Source organism: Schistocerca nitens, chromosome 2 (genome assembly GCF_023898315.1).
Source record: "Schistocerca nitens isolate TAMUIC-IGC-003100 chromosome 2, iqSchNite1.1, whole genome shotgun sequence".
In the NCBI taxonomy this organism is placed as follows: Eukaryota; Metazoa; Arthropoda; class Insecta; order Orthoptera; family Acrididae; genus Schistocerca; species Schistocerca nitens.
In genome coordinates this window covers 301,682,239-301,694,291 of record NC_064615.1, presented here as the reverse complement: position 1 = coordinate 301,694,291, position 12,053 = coordinate 301,682,239, and the positions used below count along the sequence as shown (strand labels likewise).

Sequence of the window (12,053 nt, the reverse complement as noted above, 5' to 3'; positions counted from 1 at the left end):
GTTATGACATTTTGTGACAATTATACGACGATAACGCAGTCCTCAAAAGAGCATGATTTGTGTACTCACGACATGGCCTAGATATACTTGGCACTATCTTTAATACTTCATCTTTGTGCTTAGAAGTGTAGAGAGTCACTGATCCGCAATTGTGCGATAGCTTGTAACTGTTGGCTTGGCGGCCATCTGTTAGCATTTCGTACTAATTTTCAATGTTCCGGTGATACACACGAGTCTTATTTGTCTGACGTACCTCATTCTGATAGTCCTGCACAGCAAGTTCTTACAGAGCAATCAGGACAATAGCCTAAGTGTAAAATGGTGCTAGGACTGTATTTGTAGTTGATAGAAATGATAGGGAGACATCCTTCTTGCAAGACGAACTCGGGACATTTAATTTAAAACGGAAAGACGTAGAAGAGACGTGGTTAATTTCAAACCTGTAAGAATTTATGCTCTAGATGTGTATGTACCAACAAAAATAATGAAAGACAACAAAGACCCACTTCGGAGAATGTCGCTACAGACTTCTTTCTACCTCTCTCACTGCAAAAAACACTGCAGAGACTCTGACAGAGAAAACATACCAGCAGGATGTGAGTCTGTAGTAAGAGCTAAGAATGAAGCCAACAACGATTTGCACAGTCACATTTTGGAGAAAGATCTATCAGAAATTGCTAGTCGTATGTGAAGTCAGTGAGCGGATTCAGACCTTTCATTCAAAAGATCGGACGCACATAATGCACCAGTATCGTTGCCGTTCGTGTGTCGCAGGATCCTAGAGAGTATCAAAAGTTCGAACAGTATGGCAGTCCTATAGGAAAAAAAGCTTCTTTCGGAGAATGAGTACGGAGTGGGAAAAACCACTCGCGTGAAACAAAACTTGTATTTTTCATACGCGGTATCTTGAAAACTAGATGCACACGATTGGGCAGATTGCGTCTTCTAGACTTTCAAAAGGCGTTCGACACAGTACTGCTTGGTTGACTAAAAATCGAGATACAATGACACGAAATATCTTTGCAGAAATGCGACTGGCTCGATGAGTTTTTGACCTATTGAAGCCAGTATGCTATGCTGGGTGGCGAAAGTTCCACAGGAACGAAAATAACGTCGGATTTGCCTCAAGAAAGCGCAATAGAACAGTTAGCGTTTTCAGCATACCTAAACGATTCATCAGATATGACCGGCGGCACTATCAAATTGTGAAGTGTTGCCGCTGTTGTTTGCTACTGAAAAGTATATTCATTGGACGATCCTAAGGAAAATTTCCACTAGGTGTAATGAATTGGGTGTACTGAATTGCAGCCCTCTTTAAATGTGACAACAGAGAGAAAGAAACCGACAGTATTCCACTACAAGATGATTGGAGATCCATCTTCAGCCACGTCACATGGTATATGTATGTAGGGACAATAAATGACAAGTGACATCAAGTGTGACGATTAGGAGAAATCAATTTTATGTACGTACAATGAATGGAAGATTTAAATTTGTTGGGAATGTTCTGGGAAAATCGAATGCAAACCACAGACAAGGCACTGCAGTGGATAATTCTAGAGTACATATCAAATGAATTTGCAGTTGTGAATAAGGGCTACCATCAGCTGTAGAATGGAGTGACGGGAATGAAAATTTGTGCCGGACTGGGGCTCGAACCCGGATTTGTCGCTTATCGCTAGCGGTCGCTTTACCATTTCGCTATTCGAGGACGACTCACGGCCACACCTAAACCTCAAAATGTCGTCAACCATGCGTCTACGACCTGTACTCGTAGATCCATTATGTATATTCCTGTACAGGTCAGACGTACTTGAAACTCGCCTGCCCGGTATCGGCAGATAAATACGGTATTGCAGTGCCTACGGTTATTCTGATTACGAGGCAAAGTTCCTTTGGACATGCAACTTTCCATCGTAGAATAACACAGACACTGCGATATCGTAATTCTAGAGTACTGTTCCCATGTTTGGAATCATTATGAAGTAGGCACTACAACAGATATCAAAAGAATTCAGAGACGCCACGCTATGATTGTAGCGGTAAAGGTCATATGAAGGGCTTATTTCAATAATGGTACAAGTCCATTTTTGTTCATTCTGAGATACAGAGCCCTAAAGTTAAATGAGCGCTGAAAATTTTCCAGTTGAGATACCAGAAATATTCTGTATCTCAGAATGAACAAAAAATGGACTTGTACCACTATTGAAATAAGCCCTTCATATGAGAGTGTATCACCAATGTTCCGAGAACTTAAATAGTAATTCTTGGAAGAGAACTTGTTGCGCAAATTTAGAGAAACTGTATTCGAAGATGTGCTTACATTGGGCTGCCACCAATGTACGTACTGTGTAAGAATCATGAAAACAAGATACAACACACTAAAGTGATGAATAAGCGATTAATAGGATGGAAAATCCGTGCCGGCCGAAGTGGCCGTGCGGTTAAAGGCGCTGCAGTCTGGAACCGCAAGACCGCTACGGTCGCAGGTTCGAATCCTGCCTTGGGCATGGATGTTTGTGATGTCCTTAGGTTAGTTAGGTTTAACTAGTTCTAAGTTATAGGGGACTAATGACCTCAGCAGTTGAGTCCCATAGTGCTCAGAGCCATTTGAACCATTTTTTGAAAATCCGTTATACTGATACAATGCCTTGCGCAGTATGTACGTACACGTAACGTACAATTAAAATATTTGGTTGAAAGACAGCGAATACCACCCGCAGAAACTGGTTTAAACAGGGTACCGATGTAGAAATAGCTTGGGAACCGTTGGGCATGGACGATTCACTCGATATGCAGAGCGCAATGAAACGGACAATCGACTGAATCCCGACGCGGCATTAGCGAACAGTCTGCTAACCGGTTGGTCTCGCCATTTCCATGTAAGGCAGGGCTTTCAAAAAAGCGAACAAGGCGAATTGTTTTTTAGCGAATTCCTAATCTGAACTGGTAGGAACTGGAATGTCGCAGACGCTCACGTTGGTCTCGGCCGTCCTTCGCCGGACAGCTAGGCTGCGCTGCGCGCCACCTCAGCACACCGGGGGGCGTCGAGTGCGCGGCTAGGCTGCACACCCTCTCTTCTGTCTCCAAACGCCGTCAACAACACACTATGCATGTATTCATCACATTCAGTGTCAAAACAGCTATATGTATCAACAATACCACGGTGCACTAACGATTGTAATTGTATCTCATCAACCAATAACAAATACTAGGATATCCCCACTCTTTATGTTACGTTAAATTTAAATGTGCTGTTTAACATGAAATCTTTTGATTCTTTTATTTACTTAAATGGTTTTATGTACAAGACATATTTCACATGTTGTTGTTGTTGTTATTATGGTCTTCAGTCCTGAGACTGGTTTCATGCAGCTCTCCATGCCACTCTATCCTGTGCAAGCTTCTTCATCTCCCAGTACCTACTGCAGCCTACATCCTTCTGAATCTGTTTAGTGTATTCATCTCTTGGTCTCCCTCTACGATTTTTACCCTCCACGCTGCCCTCCAGTGCTAAATTTGTGGTCCCTTGATGCCTCAGAATATGTCCTACCAACCGGTTCTCATTCTTGTCAAGTTGTGCCACAAAATCCTCTTCTCCCCAATTCTATTCAGCACCTCCTCATTAGTTATGTGATCTACCCATCTAATCTTCACCATTCTTCTGTAGCACCACATTTCGAAAGCTTCTATTCTCTTCTTGTCCAAAATATTTATCGTCCATGTTTCACTTCCATACATGGCTACATTCCATACAAATACTTTCAGAAACGACTTCCTGACACTTAAATCTATACTCGATGTTAACAAATTTCTGTTCTTCAGAAACGCTTTCCTTGTCCTTGCCAGTCTACATTTTATATCCTCTCTACTTCGACCATCATCAGTTATTTTGGTCCCCAAATAGCAAAATTCCTTTACTACTTTAAGTGTCTCATTTCCTAATCTAATACTCTCAGCATCACACGACTTAATTTGACTACATTCCATTATCCTCGTTTTGCTTTTGTTGATGTTCATCTTATATCCGCCTTTCAAGACACTGCTCTTCCAAGTCCTTTGCTGTGTCTGACAAATTACAACGTCATCGGCGAACTTAACGTTTTTATTTCTTCTCCATGGATTTTAATAGGTACTCCGAATTTTTCTTTTGTTTCCTTTACTGCTTGCTCAATATACAGATCGAATAGCATCGGGGAGAGGCTACAACCCTGTCTCACTCCTTTCTCAACCGCTGCTTCCCTTTCATGCCCCTCGACTCTTATAACTGCCATCTGGTTTCTGTACAAATTGTAAATAGCCTTTCGCTCCCTGTATTTTACCCCTGCCACCTTTAGAATTTGAAAGAGAGTATTCCAGTCAACATTGTCAAAAGCTTTCTCTAAGTCTACAAATGCTAGAAATGTAGGTTTGCCTTTTCTTAACCTTTCTTCTAAGATAAGTCGTAAGGTTAGTATTGCCTCACGTGTTCCAACATTTCTACGGAATCCAAACTGATCTTCCCCGAGGTCCGCTTCTACCAGTTTTTCCATTCGTCTGTAAAGAATTCGCGTTAGTATTTTGCAGCTGTGACTTATTAAACTGATAGTTCGGTAATTTTCACATCTGTCAACACCTGTTTTCTTTGGGATTGGAATTATTATATTCTTCTTGAAGTCTGTTGGTATTTCGCCTGTCTCATACATCTTGCTCACCAGATGGTAGAGTTTTGTCAGGACTGGCTCTCCCAAGGCCATCAGTAGTTCTAATGGAATGTTGTCTACTCCCGGGGCCTTGTTTCGACTCAGGTCTTTCAGTGCTCTGTCAAACTCTTCACGCAGTATCTTATCTCCCATTTCATCTTCATCTACATCCTCTTCCATTTCCATAATACTGTCCTCAAGTACATCGCCCTTGTATAAACCCTCTATATACTCCTTCCACCTTTCTGCTTTCCCTTCTTTGCTTAGAACTGGGTTTCCATCTGAGCTCTTGATATTCATACAAGTGGCTCTCTTTTCTCCAAAGGTCTCTTTAATTTTCCTGTAGGCAGTATCTATCTTACCCCTAGTGAGATAAGCCTCTACATCCTTACATTTGTCCTCTAGCCGTCCCTGTTTAGCCATTTTGCACTTCCTGTCGATATCATTTTTGAGACGTTTGTATTCCTTTTTGCCTGCTTCATTTACTGCGTTTTTATATTTTCTCCTTTCATTAATTAAATTCAATATTTCTTCTGTTACCCAAGGATTTCTACTACCCCTCGTCTTTTTACCTATTTGATCCTCTGCTGCCTTCACTACTTCATCCCTTAGAGCTACCCATTCTTCTTCTACTCTATTTCTTTCCCCCATTCCTGTCAATTGTTCTCTTATGCTCTGCCTGAAACTCTGTAAAACCTCTGGTTTAGTCAGTTTATCCAGGTCCCATCTCCTTAAATTCCCATCTTTTTGCAGTTTCTTCAGTTTTAATCTACAGTTCATAACTAATAGATTGTGGTCAGAGTCCACATCTGCCCCTGGAAATGTCTTATAATTTAAAACCTGGTTCCTAAATCTCTGTCTTACTATTATATAATCTATCTGAAACCTGTCAGTATCTCCAGAATTCTTCCATGTATACAACCTTCTTTTATGATTCTTGAACCAAGTGTTGGCTATGATTAAGTTATGCTCTGTGCAAAATTCTACCGGACGGCTTCCTCTTTCATTTCTTACCCCCAATCCATATTCACCTACTATGTTTCCTTCTCTCCCTTTTCCTACTCTCGAATTCCAGTCACCCATGACTATTAAATTTTTGTCTCCCTTCACTACCTGAATAATTTCTTTTATCTCATCATACATTTCATCAATCTCTTCATCATCTGCAGAGCTAGTTGGTATATAAACTTGTACTACTGTAGTAGGCATGGGCTTCGTGTCTATCTTGGCCACAATAATGCGTTCACTATGCTGTATGTAGTAGCATACCCGCACTCCTATTTTTTTTTATTCATTGTTAAACCTATTCCTGCATTACCCAATATTTGATTTTGTATTTATAAGCCTGTATTCACCTGACCAAAAGTCTTGTTCCTCCTTCCACCGAACTTCACTAATTCCCACTATATCTAACTTTAACTTATCCATTTCCCTTTGAAATTTTCTAACCTACCTGCCCGATTAAGGGTTCTGACATTCCACGCTCCGATCCGTAGAACGCCAGTTTTCTTTCTCCTGATAACGACGTCCTCTTGAGTAGTCCCCGCCCGGAGATCCGAATGGGGGACTATTTTACCTCCGGAATATTTTACCCAAGAGGACGCCATCATCATTTAACCATACAGTAAAGCTGCATGCCCTCGGGAAAAATTACGGCTGTAGTTTCCCCTTGCTTTCAGCCGTTCGCAGTACCAGCACAGCAAGGCCGTTTTGGTCATTGTTACAAAGCCAGATCAGTCAATCATCCAGACCGTTGCCCCTGCAACTACTGAAAAGGCTGCTGCCCCTCTTCAGGAACCACACGTTTGTCTGGCCTCTCAACAGATACCCCTCCGTTGTGGTTGCACTTACGGTACGGCCATCTGTATTGCACGCAAGCCTCTCCACCAACGGCAAGGTCCATGGTTCATGGGGGGGGGGGGGGAGTGGGGATATTTCACATACCTGTGTTATTTGCACTTATTCCTAAGTAATGTTTCACCACATATAACAGGATTTACACGCCTGATGATACGTAACTCATAAATATCGCTTCCAACCTCGCTGGTAGAGAGAGTAGAATAAGAAATTGCACTGTATTGTATTCATTCAGAATTGACGCAAAATTACACAACTTAGAGTTGGCCATGTGTTAATTTCACGTACAAAGCTGTACATTTACCTACTAAAATGTACTTTAAAATGGCTCTGAGCACTATGGGACTTAACAGCTATGGTCATCAGTCCCCTAGAACTTAGAACTACTTAAACCTAACTAACCGAAGGACAGCACACAACACCCAGCCATCACGAGGCAGAGAAAATCCCTGACCCCGCCGGGAATCGAACCCGGGAACCCGGGCGTGGGAAGCGAGAACGCTACCGCACGACCACGAGATGCGGGCAAAATGTACTTTAAACAACGCCAATGACTAGCTGGACTGCTATATTTATGGATGCAACGAGTATTATCGAGAGGTTTGTTACTGTTTATGTTTATGAGCAGGCAACTTCATTGTATACTAAGATAAACAGGTACTGCAAGGATGTAATAACTACCAAAGAAAATAAATTGCTGCTAACCTTTCCTATCCTACCGGACACTGAGCCCAAAGACTAAAAAAGGTCACCTGCTTGTAACGGGAATTTCTTTGACCAAGACAATCTGACACTTAGCCAACTTTCATCAGTCAAGATGGTGTACTCAGTAATGAAACAAAGCAGTAGGCTCTGCCAGAAATATCGACTCTTAGACAATGTGTCTAATAGTGTATTTTAATACGGCTGTATGCCATCTTAGGCATTTTATAACAATTGTAAGTAAGCATTTCATTTTTTTTTACTGTTAAAACGAAACTGTCAAACTTAGGGAAATGAAAGCGGCGAAATGCGTGCAAGGGAATGAAAGACCGTTTTGACCAGGCGGCCGAGCCCACTCCTCAAGACGTAACCAGTGAAGCCCGTACCGTTTCACGTTACTTTTGCCTAAGGCTGAAGTATATTTCAGTTACCTAATCTAAACAGACTCACACTTGTGCCTGTGGTGAGAACGTCACACCTGAACACACAGTGATCATTTGCGATGCCCCAGGCAATGTAAGACGGAGTTTATGGAACCAGGACATAGGACAGGGACAGTAGCCGGCCGGAGTGGCCGAGCGGTTCTAGGCGCTTCAGTCTGGAACCGCGCGGCCGCTACGGTCGCAGGTTCGAATCCTGCCTCGGGCATGCATGTGTGTGCTGTAGTTAGGTTAGGTAGGTTTAAGTAGTTCTAAGTTCTAGGGGACTGATGATCTCAGCTGTTAAGACCCATAGTGCTCAGAGCCATTTGAACCATTAGCCAACAGGGACAGTTAATACGCAATCAAGATGACTGGAACTCTATAAACAACACCGCAGATGAAGTATCGCGAGCACTATTTGCGATAAACAAACAGGAGAGACCATACGCTAGAGAATAAGAGAGGCTCCACATCGGACAGATCAGCAGTACGTACTAAACGACACAGACACAGACACAACCACAGACACGGAATCGGATGCTATATCGCACACAGGAAGTGAAGACGAGACAAACATACAGACATAGCAAAACTAAGCGAAGGTTCTAAAACACTATATCGAATCAATCTGAAAATGTAACTCACTATGTAGCTGTTTGCTATACCTTTCGTAGCGTGTAATGCTATGTGAAGATGTGACATTCACTCTTCGTTCGCTGCATCACGTGTGACTGGCTCGAAGTTTTACCGAGCCCCCGCACCTGATTCAACTGACTATGACGTTTTAAATCAACTTCCAATCTCCACTGTTATCTTAAGTTCGGAAACACATTATAACATAACAAATCAATACATTAAATTAAGTATTACCACTGTCAAGACAACATGTGTAACAGATGTAACCGTACACACAGAAGGCATAAAGGGAAAACCTGTCACATCATATCTAAGTCGAACTGCCATTTCTTGTTTCTGCAATTAAATATACTTTTAATTTTAATTTGAAATACATCCACAACCTTTTATGCAACTTTTTATTATCATTATCTAAGTTAGTAACAAGTTTAAAGCCCGCATCTCGTGGTCGTGCGGTAGCGTTCTCGCTTCCCACGCCCGGGTTCCCGGGTTCGATTCCCGGCGGGGTCAGGGATTTTCTCTGCCTCGTGATGGCTGGGTGTTGTGTGCTGCCCTTAGGTTAGTTAGGTTTAAGTAGTTCTAAGTTCTAGGGGACTGATGACCATAGATGTTAAGTCCCATAGTGCTCAGAGCCATTTGAAGCCAACAAGCTTAAACAAAATTGTGTATTTGTACTTATTACATACACACATGTTTATTTGTTATTTTTTATTTTATCCTTTTGGAGAATTTTTCAACAACAAAATGTACTAGTAATAGAACTGAACTTGTATGACATAACATATAAAATCACACAGTGTACAACCTGCTGTATAATAACACAGCAGGTCTTTATTTGAGAAATAAATAAAAATAAAAAATGAAACATAAAAACAAATACCTAATCTTTGAACTCAGAGAAAAAGTTCAAGGATAAAAGCTGGTCGCGTATTTAAAACAACCGATTGAGAATACTGATAAATCGCACATACAAGTAAGCTATTATCAATAGGCTACCACAGGACTTTAAAAAAATTCTTAGTAGTTATCATTGCATATTCAAGCGTAAACTGAAGAATATCCTCATGGATCACTCCTTCTAGTCTGTTGGGAAGTTTCTGGAAAAATTAAGCTAATTTCTGTGGTGTATTGTTGATTTTGGTTATATAGAATTCGCAGCTTCATATCTGCATAGGATGCATTTACATATTATTTGTGTTAATTTCATGTACTGAGTTGTCCTACGAGCAGGGAGATTTGCTCCTTAATTTGGTCCTACGAAACTAAGACCCCTATGGTGTGTGAAAGCTGTTTTTTAAGTGCTCATTTGTTGAGTGCAGGTGACTGTAAAGGGTATATGTATAATGTCTAGTCATATTTCTGTCGAGGGAAGGCTAACTGGGTGCCAGCACACACCCTGCTCCTCTTCAATAACACCAAGCCATGACCGTCGGATAGATCATCATCAACAGCGTCACACGTCCAGATGTAGTTTCTTTACCGGTAAATTACGCAACAGTAGAGAATTCTTTAGTTATTTCTGGTGTGTTTTTGTTCAAGTAAACATTCTTACCAGATAGGATTGACGGAGAATATCGAAAAGGTCCATGGAACGACAGCTCCTTTTGTATTATCGCGAAATAGAGGATGACTGATATCATACGCGAGTTGGGGTGGCAATCATTAAAACAGAGGCGTTTTTCGTTTCTTTCTCCTCTGAATGTTAAAAATATCCTATTGTCGCCAACCTATACAGTCAGAAATAATCATCGCAATAAAATCAGAGAAATCAGAGCTCATACGGAAATACTTAAGTGTTCATTTTTCGCACACACTGTTAGAGAATGGAACTGTAAAAAAATATTCTGACAGTGGTTCGAAGAACACTCTGCCAGGCACTCAAGCGTGGATTGCAGAGTAGCCATGTAAGTGTATATAAATTATGTACGTTGTTGAAAGGTTAATGACTTATTCGGAAGAGAACTACTATTTAGTTCCGGATCTAGAGATCTACACGAAACCGCTGATGGGGAAGAAATCACTTTTAGCGAACATGTTGCAAACAATTACCGGAATCCTGTTCCCCAAAAGAGGAAAGTTTTGAATACTACTGAATCCAAATGAAAAGTGAGGAAATGGCGTCTAATGACGAAATACGCACAAAACAGTAGACTAAGTAGAAAAGACAAATATCATCGAATTAGTGGTCGTGATTTTATGGGTAAGTACAAAGTTTTCTGTAAGCTTACTGGCCACGAAAAAGTATGCCTGCTAGATTATTTTAATAAACTGGATGAAAACCAGGTACCAGCTGTTTATTCAGCGGGGTTTCGCCAGTATCAGTCGAGTCAAAAGAAGAAGAGACAGAAATGTGGAACACAACATGCTGTGCCGGAGTTATTCTGATTACGATGCAAAGTTCCTTTGGACATGCGTGTATGCAAGCGACTGTCAAGTGCAACGTCTGACCCGTACGGGAATACACATAATGGATGTACGAGTTCAGGTTATAGACGCATGATTGGTGACATATGAAAGTTTGGGTCAGGCCGTGAGTTGTGCACGGATAGCCAAACGGTAGGGCGACTGCTAGCGATAAGCGGGAAATCCGGTTTCGAGTCCCGGTTCGGCACAGACTTTCACTGTCGTCATTCCATTCTACAGCTGGTGGTTGTCCTTATTAGCTATTGCGAATTCATTTGTTGAGAAATGTGGAAGGTGAGTCCTCGGTTTTCTCCAGCGTGCATTCTGTTTTGTTGGTGATAAAAAAGCCACTTGTATCACTTCACAGCCTTTCTTGCAAGCGTACGGGGAATACTGCGAGTCACCTGTACGAAAATAAAGCGGTGACGTGAAATTCAGACGGCCGTGGACAACACAAAAGTCGACAAAACTATGTTACTCAAGACATTATGGGGAAGGCTGGAGACCATATATAGCCAGCCTTGCTACGACAGAAAAGACAACGTTAAAACAAAATACTTAACTGTGTAGATCTTCGAACACTTGAAATGCGCAGATCGTACCTAGAAAAATATCCCTTATCTTCTGTGTTGCACTAGTTCTACTTTTGGTATTTTCACCTTGCTTTTGGCAACCCTCGCTCGGATAGCAGTCAAGAATATGACAGTATAGAAAACGAACTGCGCACATTACTCTTCAGTGACAATAGACGCAAGGGTGTGAACATCCAAAAATCGACCTATCAAACTAAATCGAAAACTGTTTCGAGGAACTTGAATGAAAGCAGGACTTGCAATGAAAGATAACAATGATAAATTTTGACTGGCGACAAAATACAGCTCCACCAAACGTGCCCTCAGGTGATGCGTTTCATAAACGGCTAAATAGGTGCTATAACATCGAGCCAAATTTGGTAAACTTTATTTCAACGTACAAGGTGAATGTCATAGGTAAAAAGATACCGAACTAGTTAATCCGTTTTTCTATGATCATATGAATTCAGTGCTGAGTGAAGATTGAAAATTGCCGTATTTATTCTTAGACAATTCCGTGTTCCAAAATAAAAGTCATATTTTAATCCAACAGTTGATTTTACGTTTTGTTTGTTGTATGCGGTCGTCTGCATAAAATGGCTCACACCTTCCCAAAGCCAACAACAGCCCTACTGCCCTCCTGCTATTGTGTATCCAGAAACACTGAAAAGCATACAAGGAAAGGAATGAACTGTTTTTACTGAGCGAATACTGTCGCATCATAAGGAAGATGAGTACATTTTTTTGTGACTGAAGTTACTAAAGAAACAATTTTAAAT

The 12,053-nt window shown here is 41.2% G+C and overlaps 1 protein-coding gene across 1 annotated transcript in view; it reads right to left on the bottom strand.

Annotated features, from left to right (window-relative positions):
- LOC126234997 (uncharacterized) overlaps window positions 1–12,053 on the bottom strand; it is a 347,601-nt gene that overhangs the window by 259,616 nt on the left and 75,932 nt on the right. The window lies entirely within an intron of this gene.